The following is a 20,582-nucleotide window of genomic DNA, read 5'->3' on the forward strand; positions in this document are numbered from 1 at the left end:
TACATTTATAGTTGTACAACAATAATCAAAACCAAGTTTTATAGCATTTACATCCCAAACCCCAGCACATCCCCCCACGCCCCAATCCATCTCATTTGGAAACCATAAGTTTTTCAAAGTCTGTGAGTCAGTATCTGTTCTGCAAAGAAGTTCATTGTGTGCTTTTTTTGGATTCCACATGTAAGTGATAGCATTTGATGTTGGTGTCTCACTGTCTGACTGACTTCACTTAGCATGATAATTTCTAGGTCCATCCATGTTGCTGCAAATTTTATTTCTTTCCTTTTAATGGTTGAGTAATATTCCATTGTGTGTGTATACCATATCTTCTTTATCCACTCCTCTGTCAATGGACATTTAGGTTGTTTCCATGTCTTGGCTATTGTATATAGGGCTGCAATGAATTAAACCCACGCACCTACAGCCAACTAATCTATGACAAAGGAGGCAAGAATATACAATGGAGAAAAGACAGCCCCTTCAATGAGTGATGCGGGGAAAACCGGACAACCACATGTAAAAGAATGAAATTAGAACACTTCCTAACACCATACAAAAAAATCAACTCAAAATGGGTTAAAGACCTAAATATAAGACCAGACATTATAAAACTCTTAGAGGAAAACATAGGCCAAACACTCTCTGACATAAACCACAGCAATATTTTCTCAGATCCACCTGCTAAAGTAATGATAATAAAAACAAAAATAAACAAATGGAACTTAAAACTTTCTGCACAGCAAAGGAATCCCTAAACAAAATGAAAAGACAACCCATAGAATGCAATAAAATATTTGCAAATGAAGCGACTGACAAGGGATTAATCTCCAAAATTTATAAACACCGCCTGTAGCTCAATACCCAAAAAACAAACAGCCCAGTCAAAATATGGGCAGAAGATCTAAACAGACAATTCTCCAAAGAAGACATACAGATGGCCAAAAAACACATGAAAAGATGTTCAACATCGCTCATTATTAGAGAAATGCAAATTAAATCCACTATGAGGTACCACATCACACTGGCCAGAATGGCCATCATCAAAACGTCTATAAATAATAAGTGCTAGAGAGGGTGTGGAGAAAAGGGAATCCTAGCGTACTGTTGGTGGGAATGTAGATTGGTGCAACCACTGTGGAAAATAGCATGGAGATTGCTCAGAAAACTAAAAATAGGATTACCATTTGATCCAGCAATCCCACTCCTGGGCATCTATCCAGAGAAAACCATGATTTAAAAAGATACATGTACTCCAATGTTCATTGTTTTGGACTTTTTTTAAATCATTTTTAATTGATATGTAATTGACAATGTTGTATTAGTTTCAGGTGTACAGCAAAATGATTCAGTTTTATATTTTTTTCCATTATAGGTTATTATAAGATATTGAATATCATTCCCCGTGCTATACAGTAAGTCCTTGATGTTTACTTTGTATATAGTGTATATATGTTAATCTCAAACTTGTAAAGTACCCCCCACCTTCCCTTTGGTAATAATAAATTAGTTTTCTAGGTCTGTGAGTCTATTTCTACTTTGTAAATAAGTTCATTTGTATCATATTTTAGATTCCACATATAAGTGATATCATATGATATTTGTCTTTAATATACTTCATCTGGTATGGTAATCTCTATGTCCATCCATGTTGCTGCAAATGGCATTATCTCATTCTTTTTATTAATGGCTGAGTAATATTCCATTGCACATAGATACCACATCTTCTTTATCAATTTATCTATCAATGGACATTTAGGTTGCTTCCATGTCTTGGCTACTGTAAATAGTGCTGCTAAAAACATTTACCTTTTCAAATTAGAATTTTCTCCAGATATATGCCCAGGAGCGAATTGCAGGATCATATAGTAAACTCCATATTTAGTTTTTAAGGAATTTCCATACTGTAATCCATATAGGTTGCACCAAATTACATTCTCACCACTTTTTCTTCAGTTGAAATCTACTTATAAAATACTATCTGAATCTTCTTTGGTAGATACACAATAACTCTTAGACCTGCAACAGTAGAACAACAGGTTTCTATGTGCAAATACCTCCAAAAATTGATAATCTATTGGGAAAGAAGATAATGAAAACTTGAGTCAATAGGGAAAATAATAGCTAGAAAAGGCAAGTTTTCAATTTCTACTTCTATATTCTTTCATCATAAGAAGAGACTAAAAGAATGTGGAGGAAACATTAAGAAAAGATTAAAGTGGAGTTCCCGTTGTGGCACAGTGGAAACATTTCCGACTAAGAATCATGAGGCTGCGGGTTTGATCCCTGGCTTCACTCAGTGGGTTAAGGAGCTTTGGTGAGGTTGCAGACCTGGCTTGGATCCAGCATTGCTGTGGCTATGGTGTAGGCCAGCAGCTATAGCTCCAATTAGACCCCAGCCTGGGAACCTCCATATGCCATGGGTGCATCCCTAAAAAAAAAAAAAAAAAAAAGTATAAATAGGCCTACCAAACATATGTAGTTGCTTAAAGGCTAATTTGTGAAACACAGATATTTTTCCTTAAGTGAAAAAAACAACTTTTAAATGTGTAAGAAACAAAATCCCTTTGCCAAAATCTCAGAAAGATGATTTATAACAGGGAGATCCCAGCAATATGAGGTGGATGGGTAGATTTGCAACATCTAGGAAAGACACCCAGACAAAGCCAGGTTTAGGTCAGAGGCCAGATGTCACAGGAAGCAGAAGGGATACTAAAACCTGGTTATTTTAGCAGAAGTAAAGTAAGGGTGTGTCTAGATCAGACCTCAAGAGCAACCAAAGGGCAAGTCTAGTTGGCAAATGACAGCAAGTGTTAGCCCTGGGTCAGGCCCTTAAAAGCTAACAAGATGAGTGAGAGTGACAGGAATCAGCACATGCATAATACCTTCAGTGGTTATTTGAATTGAGATGGTCCTAAGGGTTAGGTCTTCATCCTGATGAGATGTCCATAAACATAGCCCCCCAAGTTGTTCTCTCACCCAGCACAGTGATTACATTCAAAGTTTTTATTCCTAGTAGCATTTCTACTTAATAAGACAAGGATAGAAGCCCCAGATTGTTTGGGCTTGTCAATTATATGACTGGTTTTTTTTGTTTGTTTCTTTTGCTTTTTAGGGCTGCACCCCAGGCTAGGAGTCAAATCAGAGCTATAGCTGATGGCCTACACCACAGCCACAGCCACAGCAACGTGGGATCTGAGCCACATCTGCAACCTACAGCACAGGTCATGGCAATGCCGAATCCTTAACCCACTGAATGAGGCCAGGGATAGAACCTGCATCCTCATGGATACTAGTTGGATTCATTTCCACTCTGCCACAACAGGAACTCCTTATATGCTTGTCTTATCATGGCACTTCCACTGGCCTAAACTAGCCAAAAGCTCTCTTGTTTTATAAAGTGGCTTTAAAGCATTATTTACACATTTATATTCATAATTTCCAATAAATTATTTGAGTGAACTCATATTCTTTGCTGTATATTTCTCACAATATGAACTGTGTGTGAATAAAAATCAAACTAAAAACGCTTTAGGTGATAACATCAATGAATAATTTTAAGAAAGCCCAACTATCAACTCTAATTTTTAAAAGATGTGAAAATTAGCAATTTTTTTTTAAATCTTACCAAATAGCCAATAGAGTCATAATATCAGAGACTTCAATTTGGAAATTACTGAAGAGGTCCTCTACAGCAGTTTTTGTTTTTTAGGTTTTTTAAATGATTTTTATTTTTTCCATTATAGCTGGTTTACAGTGTCAATTTTCTACTGTACAGCAAAGTGACCCAGTCACACATACACATATACACTCTTTTTTTCACATTATCCTCCATCATGCTCCATCACAAGTGACTAGATATAGTTCCCTGTGCTATACAGCAGGATCTCATTTCTCTTTTTTTTTTTGTCTTTTCTTGGGCTGCTCCCACAGCATATGGAAGTTCCCAGGCTAGGGGTCCAATCGGAGCTGCAGCCACCGGCCTACGCCAGAGCCACAGCAACACAGGATCTGAGCCACATCTGCGGCCCACACCACAGCTCATGGCAACCCCAGATCCTTAACCCACTGAGCAAGGCCAGGGATCGAACCCGCAACCTCATGGTTCCTAGTCAGATTCGTTAACCACTGCGCCACATCGGGAACTCCAGGATCTCATTTCTTATCCATTCCAAATGCAATAGTTTGCCTCTATTAACCCCAGACTCTCAGTTCATCCCACTCCCCCTCCCTCACCTTTTTTTAAAGTCTACAAATTGGGAAACTCTTTCCATCAAAAGTGGGACCTATGTCCTCCTTTCATACATCAGCATAGGCTTCTGACTCTCTTGCATATACTCCAATGGAAGAGTTACCTGAGGGCTCAGTGTAAAACAGGCCGGAACCTGGGATCTGGAACCCTTTGCTGTAGTGTCTGCAATGCTTTCACCTGGAGAAATATCTCCTCAAGCCATAAAACACAAAGAAACTATAAGGGGCAAAAAATAAGTGTACATGTGCAGTGGGGCAAATTATGAGCAAGAAGACACAAAAATCTAAAACCCCAACTGCCACTTTTCAAGAGCCCAGAGTAAAAGCAGCTTGTGGGAAACAAAAGCAAGGTATTATGCATGCACACACTATCACCAAAGGGGTGAGCAGACCACCTAAGCCACCCCTGTGGCCAGACCTCTGGATCACCCCTATCCTTGTCCCATATAAGGAACCAGCTCACACTCCCCAGTGACCCAGGAAGCAAGGGAAACTTATTTTTGCTCCCCTTTGCTGTAGCAGGAGCCCCAGTAAAGTCTTGTCTGAATTTTCCTGTCTGGCCTCTTAACAATTCCCATTGATAAAAAAGGCCAAGACACCTGGGATGGTAACAAGTAGGCTAAAGATCCAGCATTATCACTGCTGTGGCTCAGGTTCAATCCCTGGCCCAGGAACTTCCACATGTCATGGACACAGCCAAAAAAAAATTCAGTGGAGAAAAGGTGATGTTGCATGCTTTCTCAGGCTACATCATAAGGGACAACACAGCTCATCTTGGGCACTGGACACATGCTTTGACGTTCCTGAAGCACCGTGTAAGAAGTCCAACTACCCTGAAGGAAGCAGCCATGCAGTAAGGAAGTTGAGAACACATAAAGAGGCCACGTGTATGTCGGTGCTGTGGATGGCAGCCTCAGCTGAGTTCTCAGCCAACTGCCAGCAAAACCTGCCAGCCAGGTTAGTGAGTCACCTTTGGACTTCCAGCCCCAGGGTGCAGTCAGTTCACACCTTCATATGGTTGCAGTTGGTATATAACACAACTGTACAACAAACCCCAAGTGAAAAGCTTGTGGTTTTCACCACAAGCTCATCTGAGTTCCTGACCCACGAAAGAGTTAGTGAAATAAAATTATTGATTTTACTCTCTAAATTTGGGCATAATTTTTTATGCATACCTGGTAAATATTGACAAATAATTACTATGCCTTTTGACCCCAAACTCCACTCTCAGATGAAGATTTTTGTGTTAAATGACTCTAGTAAAATGGATCTTCCCTCACACACTAGCCTTGGTTTTTGTTTTTTGGTTTTTGGGTTTTTTTTGTTTGTTTGCTTTGTGTTTGTTTTAAATTTTGATTTTATATTGGAGTATAGCTGATTTATAGTGTTTTGTTAGTTTCAGGTGTACAGCAAAGTGATTGAGTTATATATATATATATAAACACACACATATATATATATTCTTTTTCATATTCTTTTCCCATGTAGGTTATTACAGAATACTGAGTAGAGTTTCTTATGCTATACAGTAGGTCCCTGTTGATTATCCATTTTATATATAGCAGTGTTTGTATGTTAATCCAAAATTCCTAATTTATCCCTTCCCCCTACTTTTCCCTTTTGGTAACTGTAAGTTTATTTTCTATGTCTGTGCGTCTGTTTCTGTTTTGTAAAGAAGTTCATATTTTTGTCATTTTTTTTAGATTCCACATTTAAGTGATATCATATGATACTTGTCTTTCTCTATGTGCTTAACTTCACTTAGTATGATAATATCTCTAATTCTGTCCATGTTGCTGCAAATATGTTAGCCTTGTTTGGGATGATGATTTTGTTCCTAATATTAGACCAAAATTTCATCACTCTAACTTCAAACTAATAATATTCTAGATTAACTTTCTAGTTCAACGAGACAGGCCAGGACCTGGAACTCTTTGTTGCAATGGCTGCCTCTGGACAAACATCTCCTCCAGCAGCAAAATACAAAGAAACTATAAGGGACTAAAAATAACTACAGGTTGGGGCAAATTATGGGCAAGAAGATTTAAAAAAAAAAAAAAAAACCTAAAGCCCTAACTGCCACTTTCGAAGAGCACAGAGCAAAAGCAGAGTGTGGGAAGCAAAAGCAGGGTACTATGTATGACTGCAACACACCACCACCAAAGGGGTGGGCAGACCACCTAAGCCACCTCTCTGGCCTTACCCCTGGATATGCCCTTACCCTCACCCTTTAAAAGGAACCAGCTCACCCTCCCCCAGTGAGTGAGCAAGCAAGGGAAACTGTTGTTTTTTTTCCCTAACCCCTGCTGCAGCAGGGGTCCCAGTAAAGTCCTGCCCGAATTTTCCTGTTTGGCCTCTTATCTATTTCCATTGATTGAGAAGGCCAAGGGCCCTGGATGGTAACAGTTAGCCTTCAAACAAATCTTCTCTCTCTTCTTCCAACATGAAAACTTGCCACGTAGACAAAAGTCCTCAGCAAATATTTCCGTGGTCTTTTCTCCTGTAGGAAAACAATACCCTGTTCTTTCAGACTCATCTCAAAAGATATGATTTTTGGAATTCTGTGTGCCTTCCTCTGCACATACTCCAGCTGGACAAGTCACCTTCAAGTATAATGAAAGGAGTTTGACGGTTTATCCTGTTAAGTCATCTCACTGAAACAGAATTTGGGAAAAAAAATTTTCTATTCTTTCTGTTGTCCTAGACACAATATTTCAGTAATGCAAATTATCAATTGTGCTAGTCTATTTTTCTAACAGCTACATAACACTATTGGCTTATTTCTTGATTGTCATCAAGTGGAAGTCCCAGAACTTTGCCATGTGGACTGTGGCCAAGCCAGCTCACGCTCATGCAGCTGACATTCTGAACCAAACAGAACCTGAAATTTGTTTCTGGTTAATTTCATCTCATTGCTTTTGGACCAATGTATCTCCATCACTTGACATCACTTTTATTATTGAGTTTGTCATTTATTTTTAGCTATGCATCCCACCTATGTAGCCTCAATTCTGAAACTCAGAATTATCAATAGAAATATTGAGCCAACAGAGCTAAAAGTATAGCCTAGCTAGTCCCATTCCATTAGAAAATTATTTACAACACGGCAGGAATATGTTTAAAAGGCACTAAATAGCAACAGCTCTATCATTCAACACCCTTCTTAATAACCATTTTTGCAAAAGGTATTGTCAGAAGTATTGATGTAATAGAAATAACTGAAATATATTTTATCCATGGAATTTTCTATCCTCTAGAAATGGTAAATCATGAGAATTTAGCATGATTTATTGTGAGTGAATATATGCTAGCTCCTTGAGATTATCTAGAGTCTCTTTCAAAGATTTATACACTACATGCATGGTAACCCATACAAGAGTAGTGTATTAAGCTAAAAAAGAAAATCTGATAATCCACATAATAAAAATCCACCATTTTTAAAGTCAAAATATAATGTTGCTTGTTCAGATTGCCATCAGAAATCTTTTTCCTTTTTTTTTTTTTTTTAATGTGTGTGTGTGTGTATTTTTAGGGCCGCATCAACAGCACACAGAGGTTCCCAGGCTAGGAATAGAATCAGAGTTGTAGCTTCCGGCCTGCACTACAGCCGCAGCAATGCCAGATCAGAGCCAGGTCTGAGACCTCAAGGCAATGCCAGATCCCTAACCCACTGAGCGAGGCCAGGGATCAAACCTGCTTCCTCATGGATGATAGTCAGATTCGTTTCCTCTGAGCCATGACGGGAACTCCGCCATTAGAAATCTTGTCCACTGATATTTTTTTAAAAAGTTAGAATGTAGCTATCTTGCATAGCAGATTATATCTAATAGATGAATGAACTAATTAATAAATGAAGGAAAATATAAATGAATTATTTCATTATTTAGTCTTAATTTCTTCATCAAACATCATTCTATGAAGTTATCTTGTTCACTTATTGTTCATTTTATTTACAGTTCTCTGTCTACTCCGTGCTCATGGGCAGCTGTGGGGGGAGGATGCCCAAGGTACCAGGCCAGGGACTGAACCCATGCCACAGTTGTGTCCCATACCACAGCTGCTGCAGCAGTGCCAAATCTTTCATCTCTGTGCTACCCAGGAATTAAGGTAGGATCTTATCTACCTTTCTCAGTATCCGAAGTGCCTAAAATAGTGCCTAAGCCTCAATAGACCCACTGCATAAAGACGTGCTAAATGAAGGAATAAGACTGAATCAGTTGGGGCCCTGGGTCTCAAATTCACTCAAGGACTCACTTGCTATTACAGTATTCAGTCTACTTCTCCCAGTTAGCAAAAACTTTTCCTTCACGAAGGACACTATACACCATAGAAGTTCAGCATTCTCACTGTCATTTGTAATCGTATTTCCAAGAAACACCAAATTTGTCCTGAGTCTTATGCCAATATTCTTTCAGAAATAAGTGTTTTCATTTAGTTTCTCCCAGAAGCAGCATTCACATACAGTTTATTTTGAAGGTGACTCCATGAAGCACTGGGAGGGATATTGGGGAAGTCAGACAGGCAAAGAGACGAAGAAGAGTTTGCACCTCCCATCCACAACCTTGAAGAAGCCATCCTGTAATCTTCACAATTGGAGCAGTCATTCAGTTAGACCTCAAGAGTCTGGTGGAGTAACAATGTTTCAGTGATTTCATATTTCAAGCATTTTCCCCACTTTTCCAAACAAAGTCCTGTTCTGGCCTTCAGCCCTCTGGGGAAGACTGGCTTTCCCCAGACATAGCAGCAGGTTGACATAGATTTAAATGGCATATCTGTGTATATCTAACATTTACGTCTCTTATTTTCCCCATTTTGGCTCCTAATTTGTTCAACAAGTACTGATGTGGGTCTGGAATTACTATATTAAAATTACAATGTTGGAGTTCCCACTGTGGCTCAGTGGTTAATGAACCCAACTAGTATCCATGAGGACGTGGGTTTGATCCCTGGCCTCTCTCAGTGGGTTAAGGATCCCATGTTGCTGTGGCTGTGGCATAGGCTGGAAACTACAGCTCTGATTCAACTCCTAGCCTGGCAACCTCCATATCCCATGGTGCGGCCCTAAAAATACAAAAAAAAAAAAAAAAAAAAAAAAAAAATAGAATGTTAATATACACACAAAATATATCAAAGACTTTTAAAAACTTGCTAAGTATATATAACTATTCATTTCAGTATTGTGTAAGGTAACCATAAGACATATAATGCTTGGAGTTCCCGACGTGGTGCAGTGGTTAACGAATCCGACTAGGAACCATGAGGTTGCGGGTTCGGTCCCTGCCCTTGCTCAGTGGGTTGCCGTGAGCGGTGGTGTAGGTTGCAGACACGGCTCGGATCCCGAGTTGCTGTGGCTCTGGCACAGGCCGGTGGCTACAGCTCCGATTCGACCCCTAGCCTGGGAACCTCCATATGTCGCTGGAGCGGCCCAAGAAATAGCAAAAAGACAAAAAAAAAAAAAAAAAAAAAAGACATATAATGCTTGAAACTGTAATAGTCTTTTATTGTGAAATGAAAAACAATTTCAAAGCAGTATATACAATATTAACTCATTTTTGTAAAAAATGTGTGTTACATAATTTATATTTTGTTCTTATAAAAATGAGCATGTATGTGTATAAACGATTCAGAGTGGTATGGGTGGTAGGATTTGGGGTGTTTTTGTTTCTTCATTTAATGACCTATGTCTGGTTTTCTCCTTCAAAAATTAAATCAGCTTTTAAATTTCTAATAATAACCAAGAAAAAAATGTTGGTTATCAATATAAACAAATATTCGAAACAAGAAAACAGATAAATTAAGGATATTATTAATTGATATCTATATGACCAAAAAACCTTACATTTTCAGAGAAGGTGCCATCGAACACCAATTACTTCAAAAATGAATTTTAGAATATAATTAGATGATCATAAAGTAGGACTAGTTCATGTGTACTTTAAATAAAATCCAGATGAAAATCTTGGATAAGGCCGAGAACAAAAAAGGTGCTAGGAATTTCTATTACTTTATTTCTGGTCCTCTGATGAAATTTTTTTAAAAAAATACAGGAGATTAAGTAAACAATAAATTAGTTTGGTCCAAACATAATCATTGATAGTTAATAATCATAACATTCATCATCATAATCGTACTATCATAAATAACAACAAAACCTCTAAATGATTATGTCGATGTTACATTACTTGGAAATCTTCTTGAACAAGCCTTGTATTGTGTAGTCATCCAATAAGATCCAGCAAAATAAATAAGATGGCAGCTGGCAGGGCCAGTATTTTTCTGGAGAGCAGTTCAGCAGGCATTGGGCAGAAAATTGTCTTTGACAATATCTCAAAACTCCAAATTCCTCTAAAATTCCAATATAACCTCCTTCATCGTCACAGAACCTGAAATCAATTCCATGACAGATATACACAATCTCTTATGATCTGCCTCTTTGTAATTTTCATCATTTACACTAAGAGACACATATTTAGGGGTTAAGGGGGGTGGATCATATTAATCAAATATACCACAGATGAACTGCTTCCCTTACTGAGTTTTCTACCTATTCCCAATTCACTACTTACAAATTAGGGCAGAATCATTTGGTCATCTCTATATTCTTCCCAGGAATTAAATAGTATTCTCTGTCAATATGGTAGCCACAATTTAAAATTAAATAAAATTTATAATTCAGCCCCTCAGTTGCATTTTCCTGACAGCAAGTGCTCAATAACCAACTGTAGCATATTGGACAGTGTGGGTATAGAACATTTTTATAATTGTAGAAAGTTCTATTCAACAAGACTGACCTGTATATCAAATGTTGTCTCACTAGTTGGTAAGACCTAATGAAAAGCCAAGGTTTTAATGATATCACTTGTTTTGCCCCAAACTTTAATATTTGTCTTACTTGCAAAGTAGCCAGTTTAATTTAAAGTAGAATTGAATGCAACCTGGGACTAAACTATTCAACTCTGTTGTGCTCTAGAAGTCATCTATAAATATGCCACCAAACAGGGTTGGATAAACCCTTCTGTATTAATTATTTATTGATACACAATAAATTATTCCAAAATTTATTTAAGCCTATAAAACCAATAATCCATGGTTATTTTTCATGGCCTCCATAGATCAGGATTTGGGACCAGTCAATTTCAGCAGTTCTGGCTCAGGATCTCCCATGATCCAAGTTACTAAAGCAAAGTTGTAATACCTTTTATGACCTAGCCTTGAATGTCTCACACCGTCACTTCTACCATATTCTGTTGGTCATAATTTGCCTTGAGTGATTCAATGTGAAGGAAGACTACACAGGAGAATGAATAGTAGGAGACAAGGATCAGTGGGGGCCATCTTAGAGGCTGTCTACCACACCCAGCCAGCAGTATTTCTTGCTAAACTGTAAGGGTTGAGAAGAGAAAGCAGAGAGCAGACCTTACCAAGAGGAATTTAGTCACATTGTTTCCAGAGACGGAGCATAGGTTTATCTAGTGGTCTCCAAAGGAATTTTCATGTCTCATTTGCTCCTTGAACTTTTTTCCTCAAATACTCAAGATGCTGGAACTTTTCCTGCCTACTAAGTTTCCCCACACAAAACATATTTAACACATAAGTGAAAGAAACTTTATATATGGAGCTCTTACAAAACGAAGAAGAAGGAGAAGGAGGAGAATGAGAAGAAGAAGAAGAGGAAGGAAAAAGAAAAGAAAAAAAGAGTCCCTGCTGTGATGAAGTCAGTTAAGAATCCATGCAACTGCAGCAGCTAGAGTCACTGTGGAGGTGTGGGTTTGATCCCAGGCCTGGCACAGTGGGTTGAAGGATCCTGCGTTGCCACAGCTGTAGCTTGGATTCAATCCCTCGCCCAGAAACTTCCATGTGCCATGGTGAGGCCATGAAAGAAAAGGAGGGAAGGAAGGAAGGAAGGAAGGAAGGAAGGAAGGAAGGAAGGAGAGAGGGAGGGAGGGAAAGAAGGAAAAAGAAAGAAAGAAAGAAAGAAAGAAAGAAAGAAAGAAAGAAAGAAAGAAAGAAAGAAAGAAAGAAAGAAAGAAAGATAGAAAGAAAAAGAGAGAAAGAAAAAGAAACGAAAAAAGAAAAGAAAGAAAAGAAGCAAAAACTGATACCTAGGTCCTACTATAGATTCTACTGTTATTGGTCTGAGTGCAGCCCCCAAAGAAGGCGTTATTAAAGCCTCCTGGGTAATTCGAATGTAGTGCAGCCAAAGTTGAAAACCAGTAAATGGAGGAATATCCTTCAAAATGTTCTCTTTTACGACCTCTCTCCTTTATTCTCTCCATCCTGCTCTCACAACTATTAATTTAAAACTCTGGCTCCTTGTTTCTCAATCAGTCCCTGAAAGAAGCTCAGCACTTCCCACAAAAGTTAAGGCAATGTCCTAGTGCTTTTCAGTGTCTAAGGCCATTAAATCCAAGGCAATAGCCCTTACAGACCCATTGGAATGGGGTATCTTCTCAGGACCAGAGGAGAAAGTAGAATGTGTGAATCCACGTCAGGTTCTTGACTGTGGAAGACTGCCATTCATTTCTTGCTAATTACCTAAGATGCAAGTACACATTGTCAAAGGGAAAATTAATATTTATCAGAAACAACACAGTCTAATATAACATGAGAAAACAATTTCCTCCTATGAACATGACCTTGACTCTGCTGCTTACGAAAATAAATAAATAAATAACATCAGCATGATGGTGTTAATGGCACATCTGACCCCTTCAAGATGTGCCATTAAAAGCCTCCAGGATAGTAAAGAAGGATTCCTGGATTTCCTATTGTGGCTCAGCAGAAATGAACCCAATTAGTACCCATGAGGTTTCGGGTTCAATACCTGGCTTCACTCAGTGGGTTAAGGATCTGGCGATGCTGTGATCTGTGGTGTAGGCTGCAGACATGACTTGGATCTGGGCTTGCTGTGGCTATGGTGTAGTCCAGCAGCTGCAGCTCCAATCTGACTCCTAGCTAAGGAATTTCCATATGTCACAGGGGCAGCCCTAAAAAGCAGAAAAGAAAAGAAAAGAAAAAGAAAGAGAGAGAGAGAGAGAGAAAGGAGGGAGGGAGGGAGGCAGGCAAGGAAGGAAGGAAGGAGGGAAGGAAGAAAGGAAGGCTCCTGTTTTAGCTATCTGGACCAGCACTTGCAGTGCTACCCTGATGTTCCTAGACTTTCTGTCTCTCCTCCTGTAGGAAGGAGAAGAATAGCTCATTTTACCACATCATCCAACAAAAAATTCTATATGTTTACATTCACAGATATTTACAGGGGGGAAAAAAGCAGTTCTATGTATCAGCATTTCTCAAAATTCAGCATGTGCATGAATTACCTGGGAATCTTATTAAAATGCAATTCTGTGTCTATGGTTGGAACCGAAATTCTGCACTTCGAACAATCTCCTTAGCTATGTGGATGTTGCCAGTTTACAGCCACACATTGAGCATCAAAGGTGTAGATATTATAGACAAATAAGAATATGGACTGCAGAGTATTTTCTTCTCTCCCCTTTGATCTCATGCTTTTCTGCAGGATTAAAATAGTTTTCTCTCATCCCTATTTTTTATTGGCATAGTCTATAATATTCAGATAATTCTATTGTTCTTATACTTCTAACCCTATCTGCTTTTGTTATGTGAAAAAAGCCTTCTGAAAATCTTTGTCTAACGAGATTATAATTACCTGGTGAAAGAAAAGTGATAGGAAATAAATTTGTATCATACAAAATTTATTCTAACAAGCATCACTTATTGACTGCTATATTAGCCATGCCGACTCCAACTCCTTTCTCTTTCCTCTTTAAGAAGGAAAAAAAGTCCCTCAAAATCTAATTAAATCTACTTTACCACCCAGACTAAATATTGCACAAATATGCATTCTCTTAGAATTGTTACATAAAACACACAGGACATAATACTTACAAACCAAAGTGACTCATACCCGGTGGTACTGTGCGTACATGCTAGTCGGAAGTACATTGTGCTGTGATTTTTTTGTTGTTGTTTTTACTCTATCCTATTAGTCAATATATTATTCAGATCTTTAGGGAAAACACATATTGGAAACATAGTACCTCTCTACATAGAGAATAAAACCTCTATGTAGTCTAAGAGATTTTGTAGTCTAACCCTGACTCTATCACTTAGTTGGTGTTTGTAGAAATTTATTTAAGGGCCTCATTTTTCTCATCTCTACCTACGACCACATATAGTAATTAGCCTCATAATTGTACTCTTTCTTTGAAGCACCCTTTGACAAATGAACTCTTGGTCATTACAATGTGTCTTCTTCAATGATAAAGCTGATTAAAAGATATTATTCGCCTCTATAAAATAATGTCTGTTCAAGGTAAAAGTTACTGACACACTATGAATAATCATTTCCCTGAGTTAAAAAAAAAAAAAGAGTATATAGACTATGGCTTTATTTTGTCTTTAATAATTACAGAGAAAATGTTTGCCATTAAAAGAAAGAGTAAAATATATTTTCTCAATTTTCACTAATACATTTATAATTTTTGTTCGTTTGTTTTTTTGTCTTTTTGCCATTTCTTGGGCCGCTCCCACGGCATATGGAGGTCCCCAGGCTAGGGGTCAAATCGTCAAATCGGAGCTGTAGCCACCGGCCTACGCCAGAGCCACAACAACGCGGTATCCGAGCCGCGTCTGCAACCTACACCACAGCTCACGGCAACGCCGGATCATTAACCCACTGAGCAAGGACAGGGATCGAACCCGCAACCTCATGGTTCCCAGTCAGATTCGTTAACCACTGCACCATAACAGGAACTCCCATTTATAATTTTTGAATCATAATAGTATAATTCACTAGAAACTCTCTAAATGCCAAAGTTATTCATTTTACTTAGAGATTCCAGATGATGGGTTCTCTAGTCAACCCACCTGGGCTCCTAACCCTGACTCTATCACTTAGTTGATGTTTGCAGAAATTTACTTAAGGGCCTCCGTTTTCTCATCCATAATATGTAAACTAAAATAATACATAACAATAACACATTCATTGTGTGTAAAGTACTCAACGCCAGGACTTAGCAAGGGGAAAACACCTGGTATATGTTCTTTGCTTTTTTTTTTTTTTTTTTTTTTTTTTTTTTTTGCAGCAACATCCTTGTCACCATCAGGGTAAAATTTTAAAACCAACTCAAAAGACACAGAACATGTCCTTGTAATCCTGGCTACTCACTACTATCAAGTTAAGCTTTTAAAAAATCCTATTATTTGGAGTTCCCACTGTGACTAAGTGGTTAACGAATCTGACTAGGAACCATGAGGTTGTGGGTTCAATCCCTGGCCTTGCTCAGTGGGTGGAGGATCCAGTGTTTCCGTGAGCTGTGGTGTAGGTCACAGACGCAGTTCGGATCCCACCTTGCTGTGGCTCTGGCGTAGGCAAGCGGCTACAGCTCTGATTAGACCCCTAGCCTGGGAACCTCCATATGCCGCAGGTGGGACCCTAAAAGGACAAAAGACAAAAAAAAAAAAATCCTAGAATGCTATTTTTGTCACAAAACTCTTAACTATATAAAAGGCGCCAACAAAGATGACTTTGTATTAAATGAATTCTACCGTTATTGAATTTATGTTATTGTAGCCTTACTCCAACCTGTTTCCAATTAATATTTCTTTAATTTATTCACATTTGGGCATGAAGGGAAAAATTACCCCCAAATTTCCATTGAAGTATCTTTGTGCCCATTACATCATTCTAAGAAAAAAAAAAAAGTTCTTTGTGTCCGTGGTATCAACCAGTCCAGTTATACAATATTTCTTAACTCTGCCCGGCCCAGAATGAATAAATGTATGAGATGATATTGCCACTTGGAAGCCCAATATTCACAGTAGCTGACTCCTTCAGAGGAGTCACCCTCACCACAATCTTTACCTTGGAAACTGCATCTGAAGTGGCTGGATCAATCCCTTTAAGCAGGGTATGTTGAAATCTTAGTCTAACTCCATGGTAACCATAGCAATGTTTATTTTGTTACTAACTTTTATAATGAACATAAAGAACATTGGACATAAATATTTGGCAGTTATAATAAAATTGCCTAACTCTGGTGACTGTTGTTCCCTCAGCTCCTGGGAGACCATAGTGACATATAAAAAGACTAAGTAACTATGGCCTCAACTGGACTCCATAATTAGACTTCACTTGGGTCACTTCCATGTGCTTAGAATTAAGAAGATGTGGATTCCTGTCCTGCTTCATTCTGACCAATTTTTTGAATAAAACAGTCAGTCTAACTGAGCCTTAGTTTGCTTACCTATAAAATAAGAAATGGTTTATTAAGATATCTCTGAAGTGCCTTTCATCAATAGCAAGATGAATCATTAGTCTAATTCTATTTTATAAGTAAAAGAAGTGGTTGATTTAACTACTGAAGCTTTTTAGAAAATCTCAGCCACTAATTCTAAATCACTTATTAAACTCCTGGCTGTCCATCCCAGACAAAGGAATATACTAGAGCCTACATAGGTAGCAGATGAAGAATAGGCATCAAATATTCACCAAAAAGCCACTGGAGACAAAGCGCTAAGGAAAGCTGATTAGTATTAGAGCCTCATTGAGAACCAACCATGAGACAAATGGAAGGTGGTCTTCCCTATAACTGGGAATACAATTAAACAGTGAAGTCCTCATGTAACAGTCAAAGCAGAGATCAGGGATCTGCAGAGTTCTCTTAAAGAGGCAAAATAGCTGTCCATCTTAGCCTGGACGGTAACCAGATGGACAGTGTTAGCATGCTTAAAAAAGAAGTGTGTTTAAACAGCACCAGTCAGCCTTAGAAGTTCAAAGGCACAACCTTGAGAACCTGTCTCTAGGCCAATGCAGATCTATAAAAGGGCTTACTGTACAGTATGGGGAAATATATTCAATATTTTGTAATAACCTATAATGGAAAAGAATTTAAAAAGAATACATATACATCTATGTATCACTGAATCACACTTGCTGTATGCCTGAAACTCACACAGCATTGAAATTCAAGTGCACTTCAATACCAAAAAAAGTATACTATAAAATTAGTAGTGTTTTCCCTACTTAAGAGAGAGAGAGATGTCCTCAAGAATAGAAGAGATATTGGAATTCCCGTCATGGCTCAGAATAGCATCCATGAGGACTCAGGTCCAATCCCTGGCCTCACTCAGTGGGTTAAGGATCCAGCATTGCTGTGAGCAATGTAGGTTGCAGACAAGGTTCAGACCCCACCTTGCTGTGGCTGTGGCATAGGCTGGCAGCTGCAGCTCCAATAGGACCATTAGCCAGGGAACCTCATATGCTGTAGGTGCAGCCCTAAAAAGATGAAAAAATAATAATAATAGAAGGGATATTATTCTTGGGCTAAGTAGTAATCAGCATTTAGTTCTTCTAACTAATTTCTCTTTCCTTGTAACCATGTTCACTAAACTACATTTTGACTTCTCACATATCTGTCACTGTTAGACATGTTCAGTCCCACAGAACAAAGGTAATTTTTTTTTTTCTGACTGGGATTGAAAGCTCTTGATAAACCCAATTTTCTGAGCTTCTGAAAACATTGGAGGGAGGAAGAGGCGACATCTATAATGGATTCCATAGGCTAATGATAGATTTGGAACACCACACACTACAACCAGGCTTCGTTCCCCTTAGACTTTAATACATTGCTTCTTTCTCTCTGTCTTCCTTGTTCTTATCCTCTTGTTTCTCCTCCAAATAAAGAAAATGGGTTGATATGGGTCTGAGTTTTTAGGATAGTTGGGATTAGACAGATGTTAGAAGAGGGTATTTCAAAGAGAAGAGTGATTAAATTGGTCTGGAGAATTAAGTGGACAGTCCAGCCAGTTTAAGGAAGAATAGTGATGCCAGGTGAGAAGAAACTAGAAACTTAAGCTGGATCCATATCAGGAAGATTAGTAAATGGCATCATGGCATCCGGTCCTCTAGAGTTGACTAGGGAATATATTTAGAGTTTCTTGAAAGACAGTAACATAACTAAAAGTTGAATATTAGGAAGGTTGTGGATGCTATATATAATCGTACAGTAAGTAGTCACACTGTAAACTATATTTAATGGGAAAGGATATAGTTTGGTACCTTCAACTTCAAAGATCTCACATTTCTCTTCAATACATGGGGGTGAGACACTTGGAGGGAACTGACTAATATTTACTCACAAAGAGACAATTGGTGTGGGGGAAGGAGTGTGGACTTAACCTTGAGTAATGGAAGGAGGAAGAAAAACAAAAGAATGGAGATGTCTCTAATTTATCTCATACTTTTCCTCAGGGGTAGAGTTTGCCTTCTGAAATAACCAGCAAATCAACACTGGCAACAACTCAGCCACCAGAGAATATCCAGGAAACTACTGGAACCAGAGGACTTTGAAACACATGTGTCTGGGTTTCAATGTCATTTGCAAGAAATGTCTGCCATCTTCCCCAACACCTCCCTCTATAAGGAATGGAAACTAGGGTGACACAGGGCAATAAGGGACAACTGGAAACACCAGCTGAATCGTACCTTCTGGTGGGGACTTTTCTGCTATCGTAGAACCTGAGATGCTTAATAACCTTTCCAGCTTCCCAAAGTAGTTTTTTTGTTTTTGTTTTTGTTTTTGTTTTTTTTTGCAGGAAGGTACAAGAGCCTCAGAATTCCTGCTCAGGGAGAAATGTCTCTGTAAGTGTGTCAAAGAAAGTAAGTTTGTGTCAGCATAGGCTTGTCTTTTCAAATCAGAGAATGAACACAAAATCACCTAGCTTTCTGGCATGATGGGTTCTCCTGAGTTGAATGTTTCAGTGATGCAGTTTGGCAGTGGCGCCTTCATCTGACTCGAGGTTCCCTCTCTTTTTTGCTTCAGCTCAGTGTTTTGCTTGAATCTGAGTCATAAGCTCCTTAAGCTGGCAGGAAGTGGAGAGTCGGGCTGGCAGCTCCCTCTCCCCCAAACAGAGGGAGTGTCTTGGCTGACACCTAAGCAACCTTTTCCATCCCCAGACTCAGTAATAGAACCAATGAACATTAGCAGAATGGAAGGCTGGGCTATACTCACAGAGTAGTAGAGAAGAGAAACCATCCTGGAGAAACCATCTTAGATCAACCCATGGTAAGAGAAAAAGAAAGAAAGAAGGAAATAAGGAAAGAAGGAAGGAAGGAAAGAAGGAAGGAGGGAAGGAGGGAAGGAAGGAAGGAAGGAAAGAAGGAAAGAAAGAAAGAGAGAAAGAAAGAAAGAAAGAAAGAAAGAAAGAAAGAAAGAAAGAAAGAAAGAAAGAAAGAAAGAAAGAAAGAAAGAAAGAAAGAAAAGAAAGAAAGAAAGAAAGAAAAAAGAATGAAGGAAGAAAAGTTTATGGAATTACCTTAGTCGCTCACCAAGCCCTTTGAATATTTTGTTTATCCCCTAAAGCTGGCCTATAGACACTCTCTAATGGAGCTCCCACCCAACCCCAGACATCTTCTTTTCCCATTGAGCTTCTGATTATCTCTTCTGCCAGCCATCTCTATCCTCCCTTCTATTTCTCCTAAGCCATAGCTACTCTAACAGCTTGCTCATGCTCTCAGAGGTGACTCTTACTCACGGACAAAGCAGTAAGTTGTCATCTGAAGGAATCAAGGAAAGACCTCTTTCCTGCTCAGTTCTACTGTAATTGCCTCTTTCCTGCGTGAGGAAGAGTACAAAGGAGATCAGAGAGGGAAGAAGCCCTGAGACTATATCAGTCATCATTAACATCCCTGGCTCCAATCCATTGTCAAATTAGCTCCAGGAGGGATCAAGGGCATAAGCACAGAGGGAACCAGATTTGGGAGAAGCAGAAGAACTGGGAAGAAAAGTTTGGAATAAGAAGGCTGTCCAGTGATTGCTGCAATGTGGGTGACCCCATGTGCTGTAGTTCAGAGGAAGGGAGGGTGGGGGTCTGAACACCTGGATGGAGGGAATCCGCCCAAAGAGCTACAGGGTGTTGAAAAGTAATGTCAGGATGTTGGAAACAACCCTTACCGCCTTCATAGCTTTTCCTTCAATCAGTCTGGTTGCTTAAGTTTAGGATCAAGTCTTGGCAAGTTTCTGCATACAGACTCCAACAGAAAAATCCTATCTTGCCCCATACAGTTCCAACATTCTGCGTGCCCCTCTCTCAACTCCCTCTCTGTCCCTTGAAACCTCCCACCGTCATTTGTCTTTCTCTGGCTTCCAGCCACCTCACCTTCAGCCTCCTCAAACTCCACTTCTGACACGTGGCAAGACTCCCAGACCCAGGCCTCTGGCCTCGTTCTACCCAATGTTCCTCTGTTTCTTCCTGTCTACACCATTGTCTGATACCTTCTCATGGCTCAGACCAGAGCTCCAAGCTCAGCTGTCAAT

The sequence above is a fragment of the Sus scrofa genome, chromosome 17 (genome assembly GCF_000003025.6).
Source record: "Sus scrofa isolate TJ Tabasco breed Duroc chromosome 17, Sscrofa11.1, whole genome shotgun sequence".
Lineage (NCBI taxonomy): Eukaryota > Metazoa > Chordata > Mammalia > Artiodactyla > Suidae > Sus > Sus scrofa.